This window comes from Akebia trifoliata, chromosome 10, assembly GCF_017979445.1.
Source record: "Akebia trifoliata isolate Shusen 1 chromosome 10, ASM1797944v1, whole genome shotgun sequence".
NCBI classification, from domain to species: Eukaryota; Viridiplantae; Streptophyta; class Magnoliopsida; order Ranunculales; family Lardizabalaceae; genus Akebia; species Akebia trifoliata.
In genome coordinates, this window is record NC_141384.1 from 24,260,790 (window position 1) to 24,276,553 (window position 15,764).

General features: G+C 33.7%; 1 pseudogene; it reads left to right on the forward strand.

The window, feature by feature from the left end:
• The first annotated feature begins 4,489 nt into the window (after positions 1-4,489).
• LOC147393378 (ethylene-responsive transcription factor ERF039 pseudogene) lies at positions 4,490-5,640 on the forward strand (annotated as a pseudogene).
• Positions 5,641-15,764: the final 10,124 nt, after the last annotated feature.

The window sequence follows — 15,764 nt, forward strand, 5'->3', positions numbered from 1 at the left end:
TTTGTAATGCTATATAAGTGGCCAAGGAATACTCTTTCGAGTTGATTCCAACTATCTTTTGAATTAGGTTTCAAGTCAATATATCAATAGAATGCATTGCCATGGAGGGAGTGAACAAATTATTTCACCTTTAAGTCATTGAACGTAGTAGTAATGTTGCAAGTTTCGATGAAATGGGCAATATATTATTTTGAATTGTCTTTCCCTCAAACTATTGGAATTTTGGTGATTGATATCTTGTCGAAAGACACATTTGCTCAATGTGTTGACTATAGGGTTTGGAATAGACCAATGTAGACTGTGGCATACCCCCATATTGAGCGCGTATGGTATTAGTGATCATTGCTTGCAGTTATTGAATGAGGTGACAAATCCTTATGATGGCTCTTGCATAGCAGTCCGCAAGCTAGAATAGTCTTCTTGTTGCTCTTCTTCAAACGGATCCATGTACGTTTCGGGAGTAAATTCTAGAGGATACGAGGGTCTAGTGCTTGATTCATTATTTTTTTCCTTCTACTCCAACTGATTAGGGTGGCAATTTGAATGTCCTTTTCTTTCATTGTCTTTGTCAACATGTTGATGTTTTTGCCATCTGGATTACTTGTTCTTCTATCATTAGTGTTCTAACTATCATCACCATTCTGATGGAGGTGTGAGTTTACAACGGAAAAGTGATTAATAAAGATCCAGACGATTCTATGCTTAACTTTGAATCGGATCCAAAATCTGATAAGTCATCTTCTACAACGTTTGCTCATAATGTCTTTATTGTGAGTGCCATTTTTATGACACACTTCTTGGAGTGACACTAGAGAAGTTCAACCAATTGGGAACCACCAGTTTTCATCATTGTATGCATTATAAGATGATCGCAATTGATAACCTGAATAGATACAATGTTGGAGAAAAAGATTTTCCTTCCTTTCTCAGCAGTAGTAGATGCGATAATGTTGTCATTACGAGATACTATTAATGTTTTTTGCAATTGACTAAAAGATGAAAGACTGAGATAATCCCGTTGGGCATGCTAGAAATTTGTTGACAAAAAATTTCACAAATCTACCTCGAGATTTGTAAAACTATATCCAAATGATTTGATTGATTTTAATGAAATGGAGATACATATCACGGTATTTTCCTTTGATTAATAGTCAAGTACAAAAATAAAGATGACGTGTGTAAATTTCTTCTATCTGGGCATTGCACTTGATCGGTTAAGAAGGTTGTTTTGGCAATAGCTTTATTTGTGTTTAATTTTCTATAGAATTCTTCCTTCGAACTCCACGCTCGGCTAAGAATGATTTCTTGACTTTCAGAGAAAAGTTTTAGGCTTGATCTTCTCTTTAATTGGGTCTGAATCCCTTGAAGAACTTTGCTTCGTTTCTAGAGGAGGGTTTAAGAGTTTCTTCTTCTTTAAAGGGAGGGCACCTATCTTCTCAGAGAAAGTGATCCCGGTCCTTCCAATTAAGGAAGACATTAGTATTTATAGACTTAAAGATAATTTAACTTTTCAATTATGCCATAATTTAATGAGTTTTGATTGGTTTGTCTAAAGGCTAAATTCATCTAAATCTGATTTAAAAGATTTTATAAACTGTTGGTGGGGCAAATTCATTTATTTGGGTGAAAGGCCTAATACTTAGTATATGGATTACATAGACTTATTTTAGACCATGTGTTTTATCTATGAAAACCCAAAACCTAATCTTTAGAAAGTCTGCCTCAACCAATGGGTGTTGACTAAAATGTATAGGCCCAAGTATGATTTTAGGGACTTCCCCGATAATTTAGAGAGTTACAAGGTATTTTAAATTTTTTTGCACCCATAACCGTCTTTTGTATGCGACAAAGAAATCATTGATTTTTTGCATTCATAGTACTTACAAAATCAATTTTGGTGTATGGCTGATATTTGCTATGTAAAACTTTTTCACTGATTTATTTGATTATGAGTATTTTAGTAATTTTATTCTACATAGGTTGGAGTGAAATTTTTTGCAAATGATTTGCGGTACATTTTGTTTTGCAAATCATTTGTTGAAATTATTCATTAGATTCATTCAAAATTTTCAATTCACCCATAAAATTGCTTTCCAAAAATAATGATTTGCACCATACCAATGCTTTGATTGTGTTTGCCATGTGAGGATGCCGATCGATTGTAGTCGTCCAACACGTTCAACATGTTTGGCACATTGCACTAGATGCCGGGTATCGATAATATTGCGCTAAATTTCTGCCGATTCAATCGATTAATAATTTCTAATCGAGCCAAAATAGGGGAGGTTCCCATGTCCTTCCCTACTTGAAAACATAGACTTGTTTACAAAAGAAAATCACTTTTCTTATTAACTTAGTAACTTTCGAAAATTGCTAAGGTCCTTGGGCCTGCATAGATTATCACATTGGCAAGCCAACACTATAGCTTTCTAAAATTCATGGAAAAACTCCTATCAGAAAAAAATAATAATAATAATTGTTTTGAGCTTCATCAATGGTGTTGAAAATGAATGGCCACTGAACTCCTAAATTTAAAATTAAAATCCAACAGTGAAAAATAACTTTTTATTTTTTATTTTTTTTCCAAAGTTCTTAAAATTTATCCTTTACATACATGTGGCATCGTTCATGTTTTTGGATGATACAACGATAGCTCATGACCTTGAGCAAAATTTGAAGCCTTACTAAGTTAGTCATGCTATCCTCACTCATGAAAAAAGCCTTTTAAGTTTTCATGTCATTTCACTCTTAAAAATATTTGTTTATTTTAAATATCTATTTTAATTCTCTAATTTTAGAAGCAAACGGCTTCAATTCTTAATTTCAAGAAACCCTTATGGATGATTTTTAGCGTAATTTTAAAACAAATTAACTTCAAATTTGGCTTAATTGGATTTCAATAGATGTCTTGATCCCAAAATTTGATGTAACCAACTCATCGAGTTAACTTGGGAAATCATCGATTAAACTAGATTGAGTTAACTTGAAAATGCACCTAATGAGGTAAAAAAACTTGATCGAGTTATATATGATATATAATATTTTTTTAGAGAACATAAATTATTATTTTTATTTATTTAAAAATATTAAAAATATTTTTAGTTATTTATAAATATAATCGACTACACTTGTTGATTTGACTCGACATCCTAGTTTAATAGAGTTTTTAAAACTATCATATAAGTTATGTAACAAATAATATAATTAATTTTTATGAAAATATAATTTTTAAATTCATTGAGTAAATTTCAGACAACAATTTACCAAATAGTACACTCAATTGAACAACTTCATTCAGCAACATCAACAACTATCCCTCAACTTCAGCAAATAGATTTAGCTACAACAACTGTACACAGATTTTTCTAACAGGCTACAAGCAAGGTACACAATACTCTTTTGAAAATGTCTTATTCGTATTGAAAATATCTTATTCGTATATACTTTCTTGGACCCATCAAATCGTGACCATCCAAGAGGCGATCTTGATTGGATGCAATTTATTACTTTGGCTGTATTTTCATAGAAGTTGATGTAAAGCTCTCATATCAAACATGAGCTGGAAGTGTTCTAGTCCTTATGCGTGCTAGGTCCCTTGCATTCAATTTTCTCCATCTGTAAGTAACGAGGAATCATAAAATAATTGTCTTTTGAAAAGTGAAACACTTTTCGTAATAACTTACTAAGATTTTAATCCTTACTAAGGATCAAACTAAGTTTCTTAACCTTACTGAGGGTCGTTTTGCTCAAATGGATTACCAAATTAGTAATCCAACACCAAAACACTCAAAATTTCATAGAAAAACTCAAATAAAAAAAAAAATTCTATTTGTTTTGGACTTGATCCAAGATCTTGAAAATGGATGATGACAACTGAATTTTCACATAAGTCCCAAATTTAGAATTTAAAATTCAACAGTAAAAATTAGGTTTTTTTGGAAATTTTTCTATGCAAAGTTGATAGAATTTTGCCCTTTACAACCTTGAAGCCTCAGTTCATGTTTTTGGATGCCACTAGGTGAGCCCAAGTGCCCTTAGTAGGGGTGAAATATCCTTACTAACTTAGTAAGGTTAGTTGGACTTAAAGGATCATATACCCATTTTGGAATTTATTTATTTTTACCGAAGTGGGTATCCTCCGTAGGGACATTAGACTTAATCTATCTTAATATTTTCTTTCCAAATTAATACAAGCAAGCAGTTTTTTTTTTTCCCTAAAAAGATACCCATTGAGTTGAATTTACCTTTTTACTGCAAGTGTATTTCTGGTTTCTTCATAATTTTGTGAAAAATGTGGAATTTCATTTGAGGCACACAAGAAGACTAAAATGGGTAAAATCACAATTGTGACCATTGTGGGTAAACATTTGGGTAAAAAAAATAAATACCAAGATGGACATATGGCTCTTTTGATAAATATTTAAAAAACTTGTGTAAAACGGTAACGTAGGCAAAGTACACGACTTTTCTCGTCTTAAAAGCTCACTCCCCTCTATTTTCTATTCCACCACCTCTCAGATTCTCTCAAACTAGACCCTAGACAAGACTTTGTGTCGATGGAAGGTCCACCACAAATTAGAGACTATGAAACTCAAACATCCTCATTTTTCTGTTCCTCTTCATCCATCTTGACAACTTTCTCGAGTAAGAACCCTAACTCCAAATCCGAGAAAAATAATCTAAAAATCTCGAAACAATTTGCTGCCAAGAAAGGTCCTAAGAAAATTCTAGAAGGAAAAGATCCCAATAAGACCATGAAACCGCAGCACAAGAGTGCTAGTGAGGGCAAGCACCCGACTTATCGAGGTGTACGGATGCGTACGTGGGGTAAATGGGTGTCAGAAATCCGTGAACCAAGAAAGAAGTCTAGAATTTGGCTCGGGACATATTCAACGCCTGAAATGGCGGCTCGGGCCCATGATGTAGCTGCTCTTATGATCAAAGGCCACTCAGCTTACCTCAATTTCCCCGAATTGGCTTCTGACCTTCCTCGTCCAGCTAGTGCATCAGTTAAAGATATTCAAGCCGCCGCCACAAAAGCAGCTGCAGCCTCATTTGGGGGAACAAAAAGCTGTGAAGCTGATGAAGTTGAGCCAAGCCAAGCTGAACACTCTACAAGCTCAAACGACACACAAGAATCATCAATTGCTCCATGTGTCAATGATGATGATGCATTGTTCGACTTGCCCGATCTCTTTCTCGATCTTGGTAATCCAATTGATGGTTTTTTTAACTCTTGGTCGTCGCTGCAGATTGAATCAGATTTCGAATTTCATTTCGAGGAGCCGTCTTTATGGGAGTACTACTAGAATACACCCTAGTTCCATGTCCATGTACATTCTTTGGAAGCTTCTACATGTTGTTACAAAGACAATGGTAGTCCATGGTTTTAAAACTCGTTTTGCCGTCCTGTCTTGTCCATGAACGAGACCGAGTCGTCTCAGATGAGTTTTCTGATATGTTAGAGTCATCTTGTTCAATAATGAATGAAACATGGTTATAAATCTCGTCCGATATGTTTGATTTGTCAATCCATCTCAATGATGGACGATACCAAGACATATCGCACGAGTATCTCAGTCTCCAACAAGATTTAAAACCATGAATGATACCCAAATCAGCAATCTTCATTCTTGGTAATTCACTTTTTAATTTTTACATTTTTGACTAACTATTCATTTTAATTATCAAAACATGAATGATTACATTTTCATTAATAAAAAATTCAGAACATTAACAAATTCAATGGTGTTAAAGTGCCTACTTTGCTGTGACTTTGTCAATTTAAACATGTGAAATTGTCATTTTAAAAATCATCCAATTCATTATCATTCACATTTTGGTGATTAAAATGAAAAATAAGCCAAAATCGTAAATTCATTAAAAGTTGATCACTTTTTTGTAATTATCCTTAAACCTTTTTGTCAAAAACAATAATTCAGTGATGACGAGAATTGAACCGAGATATACGGTATCATCACTCAAAAATTTTGTCAACTAATAGATAGCTGTTTTAGACATTTCCTATTATATATACCTAAAAGTACAACACCTTGCTTACTCCTACCTGTATTAAATGAAATAAAGTAAACTTTCCCGGCACTATATGAGACATATATACAGGTCCCCAACATGGATTAGTATCCTCCTTCAAGCATCCAAAGTTCAGATTATTTTTTCTATCAAAATAGAATTTTAAAAAGATAACAATGACATAATAAGCATCCAAACCACAAAAATTTCGAACTTGTTACCCTCCTCAACCAGTTCTCCTTATTTCTTTTCCTTTCTTGTTTCTCGAGAGGAAAACTGATTCTTTAGGTAACCTGTAAAATTCTGTCTTATTGGTGTTAGATGCTTTAATCGATATTTAAACCATAATAAGGGACCATGCCCCATGTAGCATTAATGAGTGGTACTGCATATCGTCCCCACCCATCCTTATCCCTTTCTTGGTCCATCCCTCAATCATATCATAAGAGAGATTTACCCAACACACGTAACTGTTGCACTTTTATTACAAAAACTCTCTTTGAGTTCTAACAATTTCAAAAGAATCTTATTTTATGAAATTTGTTACCCATCAAACCTCATTTTATCAAGTTCGTTACAGAACAAATCCTGAAATAGATCCACATCATGAATTTCAAACTTTTTGAGGTTAATTTGTTACTTAACGTACCTTGAAGTGGATTCTAACCACATCAATTTGTGGCATTCGAAAACATGATTGACATACAAGATCACAAAAGGATAAAATTCTAAGAATTTTAAAATAAAATAAAAATTTTAACTTAGGAGTTTAATATCCATCCATTTTCAACATCTACTCTCAAGTTTAAAAAGATTTTTTTTCATTTTCATTTTTTCTGTCTAGTATGAATTTTTTCATGAAATTTAGAAGGCTGTGTTGTTGGATTTCTAACATGTTGGCCCAATGACTACTAGTACGATTTGAAATCTTACCGAGATAGTCATGGTAGCATGATTCATAAAGTAAGCGAGCTTTTATAACAAAATTGGGAAAGATTGGTGTGCCCGGTATTTCTCTTTTAATAATTTCCATCCACGTGTTGTTATTTGTTGCTACATCGTTATCGAATTTGACAACGATTGATTATCCAAGGTTAACTGCCACGTATATTGGATCTAGGGTTCGAAATTTGTGGTCATTTTTTTATCACCTTAATTTGGAAGTTATTTCAATCCAGAAATCAGTTTTTACAGGAAAATGGTATTGCAAACAGACCCTTTGGGTTGTTGCGTCTGAGATAAGGTTTAAATTCTATAAATGAAGACAAAAGAGGAATAAAGATTTAGAGGGAAGCCAAAAGCCCAGCTGGAACGTGTACTTTTGTCTCCCATCAAATTGACTTTCGTTCATTTTTATTTTGCTCAAAATCTCTGTCCACATCATCTTTAATTGGCTTTGTTGTGGAAGTAGGGCTCTCACATGGATGGGTTCATACTCATTCTTCTGTTCCAATAATTTAGGGTTAGGATAATTATTAGTGAATCAATAAGGATCAAATCTAATTTATTGTCGGATTGATTATGCATCAACTATGCCTTGATCTGATAGGGTAGATTAAACAAATCTTGTTCCTTCATTCAATTTTGTCTAAAATTGTATATGTTATAAGAAGTGTGTCCATATCTGTTTTTACTATCTTAATTTATGTTTTTTTTATTTTTTTATTATCATTTCTCTCTTTAAAACCTTCAACTAGTTCATTTATTCTAACTAGAGTTGTAACCGGGCTTTGTATATTTGAAACTATATCGACTTTCTCTTAGATGGATATGAATAGTTTGCATTCATATATAATTAGAGCAAATAAATACAAAGTCAAAGCCGATTATTACGTCCATCATTTGTAATTAAGAATGTATGTGTCTCCTCTCCATTTGTTTCCCCATTAGTCATGAATATTGATTACATGCCCTTAATTTTATCAGTATATCCGCTCGGAACTCCTTTCTTTTCCAATACCTACCAAATTAATTTTTAATCATTTTGTGATATATATTTTCTTGGTCAATATAAATTATATGAAAATTCTTCAATTTTTTCTCTCTGCACTTTTCTATTAGGTTTCTAAGTAGAGAGTTTGTCTTCATGATTGACCTACCAGTTATTTAAAAAAAAAGATTTTTCGACATGGTATTTTTCTTGTGTTTACATTTGTTCAATCATTCTTTCTTATAATTTCATAGTATTGCTCAAGTTTAACACGTGGGCAATAGTTAGTATCGCTTTCCAAACCATCCTTATTCTCTACTATAAGACCTTTGAGAATCAAATTGATTTTGTATGGACCTAAATGAATGTCATTGGATCAGATCTAGACCCGACAAATTTTTGTTAATTAGGTTTTAGATCAACCCCAAATTTGAATTACATACATTAACCAATAATAATTGGAACCCCTAATTTATGGCACATTTTCTAGTCATTGTGTTAACAACATCTGCCCAAAATTGCTTTGGCAATCCAACATTTATTCTCTTACTCCTGGTACGCTCTGTGATAGTTCTATTCATACGTTTTGCTACATCATTCTGTTGTGGTGTCTTAGGGATTGTCTCCTCTCTTCTGATCCTATTAATAGCACAATAATTTCTAAACTCCTCACAGTATTCGCCCCATTGTCTGATCTCAAATAATTTTAGCTTCAAGCTTGTTTCATTTTCTACCATGACGATCCAATTCTAGAATACATCAAACACCTCAAATTTATTCTTCAAGAAATACATCCATATATTTTCGATAGCATCATCAATCAAGGTAACGAAATAAGATGAACCCCCCCAAGAGTTGATACCGGAGTCGGCCCCCGTAAATCTATGTGAACCAATTCTAATCTAACCCTTTTCTGCTTACCATTTGTACAATACAATCTTCATAGAACCGCATACGTATGGATTTCATCCCTAACAATTTTCCTTTTGAGAGGATAATCTTCATCCATTCATCGCTCATGTGTTCAAGTCTACGAGTCCATATACTTGAATCAACTCATGTATCAACAACTGCGATAGAGTCACTAATATCAGTAGTCAAGTAGAGACTACCATCTTTCTGTCCCCGAGCTGCGACGATGCCTCCTTTGGTAACCTTTCACAAATCACTTGTGAAATTAGTTACAAAACCATAACTTGCACTGAAACCAGATTTTTCTTTAAACTGGGCACATGCCTGACGTTTGTCAACTACCACACAAATCCGTTTGCCAATTTAATCTGAACATCTCCCTTACCCACGCTATTGTAAGGTTCATTATTCTATATCTCCATAATCATACTTAATCTTGGGTTGCAGATTATGGTGGTTCCTTTCATGCTACTGTGCAGAAGATATATGAAAAATTATGTTGACAATCCTTTTTAAAGTGTCCTTTCTTATTGTTGTTCCAACATTTAGCCATTATTTTTTCAGATCTTGACTTGTCCCTTCTAGATTTAGATCTACCACGATCTGAACCTTTTTTCAGAAGTTCTCTATTTTCAATATTTAGGGCAGATCCTGAAGATTTACTCAATGATGATCTGCGAACCTCTTCGCTTAAGACCAAACTCACAACATCATCATATTTTAATACGGTTGTTCCGAAGAGTTACTAACTGTTGTAACTAATCTGTTCCGATTATCCGTCAGGGATGATAAAATAAAATAAAAGTGCTTATCTGATTTCATCATCAAAATTTTAATGCTAAAGAGCTTAACTGGCTCGTTACTGTGTTGAACTCTTTTAGATGTTCAGCCACAAAACCAACATCAACCATCCTCATGTTGAATAATCTCTTCGTAAGAAAAATCTTGTTGGTGACAGAGGGTTTTTCATACATCCTAGATGGGGCAGCCATGAGATCTACTATAGTTTTCTCATTAACGATATTAATGGCAACTAATGGAGAAAGAGAGAGTCGAATCGATCCTAGTGCCTTTCTACCGAGAATTCTCCAATTTTCTATCATCGATGCAGATTTGTTTGATTTTCCTTCTAATAGTTGATAGAGATTCTTGTAATAAAGATAATCTTTTATCTGCATCTTCCAAACCTAAAGTTCGTACCCCTAAACTTTTCGATTTTGAACTTTTTATCTTCTGCCACCGCTCCCACTCTAACTAAAGGCTCTGAGATCAATTGTTGGGAAAGCTCTAACTTTCAACCCGGGATGTGAAACAATTGAAGAGAATAAACATAAAAGAAAATCAATCACAACACAAGATTTACATGGAAAACCCTAAAATAAGGAAAACAATCACAAAGCCGCACTGATTCCACTATGCTCCAAAGCCAAAAGAAAATTACAATTTTTCAACCGTAGAGTACCTCTATGTATATCCCTAACAAATTAGGGCCACTACAACAAAAATTACCATTAATGATGTGTAAAAAAACATAATGTCTTTTCATAGCATTTTCTGAAATGCTTTTATTTGAGAAGCATCCTTTGGAATAGCGTTTTGATGAACATTAAAAATTGTACTAAATGCTCTGCATTTTGTAAAACGCGATTCATTATAAGTAGTATAGAATTTTTTAAACGCTATATATTATTGTAATGGTGCTTATAAAACACCATTGTTTTTCTCCAATAAAAACATTTTTACGTGAAACACTATTGTTATTGGTCCTATTGGAATGCTATAGATTTTATTTTTATATTTATTTTTAAAATTACTTTTAATCCCCAAAACCTGGATTTCCTAATAGTAAAATTCATTATACCACTAATAATTAATTTAAACAATACCAATGCCTATTTCCATTAATTTAAGAAAATAAGATAACTGTTGCTAAGCTTCGAAGCATCTCAAAATATAAATATATGGAACTAGAGAAGCAATCAAAGGAAGTTACTACAAAGTTAATGTCCTTCTCTTCTGCTCTTAAAGTATTTTTTAAGTCGTCTAAAATGTAAGATTTTGTCAGTTTCAAGAATCACATAGAGTTGCAATCCAAACATTTTGGTTTCAATGACTTGACAATGTTATTGAATCTTACGATGACCCTTTAACTTCAGCAAGATATCCCCATACGATTTTAGTTACGTTTTTTTAGCAAACATAGTTCTGGCTTCCCCATATGGAGCAATAAGAGGTGTGCTCTCTGCCACTTCCGCAAAGTATGCATCAACTTGCCATTCTCGATGAGGTTGGTATCATTCCTGATTGGTTCTACAATGTCATCTCCTGCAACATTGATTGTAGTATAGGCATGCTTAGACCACATTTTCTACTATACTATGTATTGTGAAAATTGAAAACATAATATACACAAATCCAAATTAGCCGGCCAATTTATCACATTGGTGAAGGAATTTCTCGTCCCTCGTAAGGATGACAAGGAAAAAAATTACGTGGAACTGGCCGCAGTCTTCTAGGATGAAAAAAAGACGGGACATTATTAAAGATGCATGTTAGCATACCAACTTTCATTGAAAGAAGAAATTCTCCGGAGTGGTTGGCACCCTTGTCTCACCATTGTCAACAATTCAACAATCTACCTCGAGATACATAAAAAAATATCGCAAATGATTTTATTGATTTTGATGATAATAGTAGATACATAAAGATTGTAACATGTGTGTAGCATTCCTCTCTCCGGGCTTCACGCGTAATCAACTAAGAAGATTGCTTTGATGGTGACTTTGTTGTGTTTGATCTTTTGTAGAGTCTTCTATGGATTTCTTCTCTCCATACTTCACACTTGATCAGTTAAGAATGATTTTTTGACTTCCGAAGAAAGGCTTTAGGCTTGATCTGCTCTTGAATCAAAATCCAAGTCTCTCCTAAAGAGTTTTGCTTCATTTCTAGAGAAGGGCTTGAGAGCTTCTTCTCTAGAGAAAGAGCTTTTGTCTTTTTGAGAGAAAATGATCCCGGTTCCCTCCCAAATGAGAGGGCCTTGATATTTATAAACTTAGAGTGAGGCGATATTTCCAATTATGCTTCCAACCTAATCAGATTTTATATAATCGATTAAAATGATTTTTGATTATTTTTTTATCGATAAATAGGGGCTATTAAGGGCCTATATTATTGCAAGTGGCCAAACCCAAAGGAAATTACAAAATAAATCCTCTAGAATTATTGAATCAAATTCTTTAGGAATATTTACATGATTAAGCAGACCAAAAAATCCCTGAACAAGGGTGCCATGCTTTGCCAACTAATCCACCATTCTATTTGATTCACGCCAAACAAATTCAAATTTGACATCATGGAACTTATTCACACAGTCATGTGTCAAACGAACCACACCAATATGCTTCCAAGCAGGCTCCCAAACTCCATTCAAAACTTGGATCGCATATTTTGAATCCGCATTGATAACAATATGATCCCAACCCTGCTGATTTGCCATTTTTAAACCTTTCAATATTGCCTCCAATTCAATCATAAGAACATCATGGTAATAAAAATTACAATAACCTGCAAGTTTCATCTCGCCTTGCATGTCTCTTGCTATAAAACCGATGCCACCTCCATTATTATTCAATGCTCCATCTGTATTAATCCTAATGAAACCAAAGCTCGGATGAATCCATCGCACAATCTGATTAACATGATTTTTAATCGTGGTAGAGCATCCCCGGCTCGTCAGAATATCACGCTCAAGGTTGTTAGAAACCTCCATATCATGAAATCTCTCTCACATGTCCGCTTGAACCAGTTGAAATAGAACATTAACATCTAATGATTTCTCCTAAAAAATTATACGGTTTCTTTCTCTCCACAAGCGATAGATCATTGCGCAAAACACCACGTATACAAAGTTCTTAAACCCAAAACATTTGAGGCCCGTCCCAATTAATGGGCCCCAATTTAGATGTGTAGGCCCAATTTTGATTTAGGAATTTTTCGTTAACTTAAAAAGCGTTGGGGGCCTATTTAAATTTTGATGCCTACGCTCCCACCAAGATCACATTCAATCCCTGAAAAATGGCATATTTTATAAGATATAACAAATAAGTAGCTCTTGGTGGGAACTGAAGAGTAGTAAATGAGGGAATGCTGGGCCAATAGTAATGACTATCAGGGAGTTGCATGATCCCTTGGTTTTGTAGTTGCGCAGAGGTTCATCTCCCGTCAAGTTGATGAGTGAGCTTCTATTCTTACAAATGTGATGAGAAGGAACTATATGATGTTTTGTTGAACCTCAAAATCAAACCCTTACATATGCTTGTTAGTTATGAGATAAAGCTTCCCACAGAGAGAGCAAATATATGATGAGAAGGAAATCAATGCCAAGAATATGACCAAATATATGCAATAAGTTAAACAGTTTCAGAAACCATAAGATTATGAAAATCTTCAATTTTACTAAAAATAGTTATAAAGAATATCAATTCCAACAATAAAACATTGAAATCTAATCAATGCCTTGAAATGCATGACAGAATCTCATGCACAAATGAGCGGTTTGGAAAAAGAAAAAAGAACTAACAAGAACCCAATAATCCAAACAAAACACAAACTATCAAATACACAAAAAATATGCCTTTTCAACTTAAACCAGCCAACAAACAACATGCCCAAAGATCTGATTAGCAAGTGCCAAACAAAAATCCCAGATAACAAGAAATATTCACATGTGTTTGAAGGAAAACCCCTATATTTAGTATTTGTAACACAACTAAGACAAATAAGAAAAACCCAGGTTCATTTCAGATGAAATAAGATTATAAACTCAACTTAAATAGCTAGGAAAAATCACGGTGATCAAAGGTAGAACAATAATTTACCCAACCACATAAGCTAAGCTAAGTCCATCACATAAATCTTTTTTCAACTATTATTGCCATTTTGAAGTTTCTCGTGTTACCTCCTAACACTGGTCAGAATTAGTGACCAAAACTAGATCAGTGTGCATGTCTGGAAAATTTTAATTTCGGCTGATGTGGGATGGAAAGCAATTTATAGTATCTGTTTTCCTTCTAGTCCAAGAAGTTGAGAAACAAGCATATTTTTGTGGGCATTCTTTCGAAATGGGTCCCTATTCTGATGTCTAAAACATTTTTCTAGTGTGATATGCTCACATTGTTGTGGGATGTCTAGTATTCTTATTGGGCTTGGACTTCAAGAGGCAAGGTAGTATCAAAAGGGACCTTTCTCGATATAAAGTGGACTCGGGGGCAGTGCCCCTGAGGTGATTTTTTTGGGTATATATATTGTATTTTTTTAGTAGGGTTTTATTATTGTTTTTTCTCAATGAGGTTCGTTGCGGCTGTGGACAAAGAGTCTATAATCTTTATGGTTGATAGTGGATTTTTTTTTCACTCTCTCTCTCTTCCGTAAACGTAGGAAATTTGCTGAATCACGTAAATCTTGTGTGTTCGTTTTGCTTTCTTATCTTCCACATCAGAGCTAGGGTTTTTGTTCTTGAACCACGATGATGATGAACACAAAGTTTAAGGCCGACAAGTTCAACGGAAAGAAAGATTTCTCTCTCTGATAGAGGAAGATGAAGGACCTCCTTATTTAACAAGGAGTTCACAAGGCACTAGTAGATAAAGATAGAAAACCTACAAAGATTGATGATGATGATTAGGAAGAGATGGACAAGAATGCAACTAGTGCGATTTGTCTCAATTTATTGGATGAAGTCATCCACAACGTGATCAACATAGAAACAACCAATGTTATATGTAACAAACCGGATAGTCTGTACATGGGGAAAAATCTAATGAAAAAGTTGTAAGTGAAGAAAAAACTTTACATTTTACAGATGAAAGACAATACAAATCTGTTAAAATATCTCAACCAGTTCAATAGTCTAAACAAATAGTTGGCGAATTTTGGCGTTAAAATTCAATAAGAGGATAAAGTGATACTTCTATTGGTATCATTCCCTGATTCCTTTGATCATCCAGTGACAATCTTGTTGTATGAAAAAGAAACACTAGACCTAGAGGTGGTAATTTGAGCTTTTTTATCTCATCAAAAGAGGAGGAAGTTTATTGGTGACAATTTGCTAGCAGAATGACTAATGGCAAAGTCTGAATCAAAGCATTGTCGATATAAGGAAAGGGTTAAGAGTTTTAACAAGAAATCTCAATCTAAATCATGACCAGCCATGAAAGATATAGAATGCCACTACTGTCACAAGATGGGGCATTACAAGAGACACTGTAAGACCCTAAAACAAGATCTAGAAGTCAAGAAGTAGGGGTGCCAGTGGGTCGGTTCCTAAGGAACTTGGAACCATAACCATTATATTTATTTTGATTCTGGTTCTTGTCAATTCTGGGGTTTAGTTCCAAAATAAATGAAACTGGAACCGGAACTACCAAAAAACATAATACCCATCGGTTCCAGTTCTCAAGAATTGAAGGAGAAAAAACGTATTTCAAACATTATAAAACTTTTTTCATTCAAAAAATGAACATATTATCTATAAAATAATTAGCTTAATCATACTTCGTTATACTAAAGATATAAATTAATGATTTTTTCATGAACAAAATTTTTCTTAGTTAAAAAGTAATAAATTATTAAAAGAGATAACTCATCTTAAGCTCTAGTCGATAATTTATATGAAAAATTGAGGATTTTTTTTAACATGTATTATATTGAAATAAAAGAATAACGTTTATCATCTATATTATGAAAAGAAATGACAAAATAGATCAGTTCCGAGTACCCAATGTATAAAACCTAACAATTCCAGTTCTTATCAGGTCAATTCCATTTTAGACTTAGCTCTAATCAGTTCCAATAAAAATGAAACTGGAACCAAGATTTTCAATTTTGATTC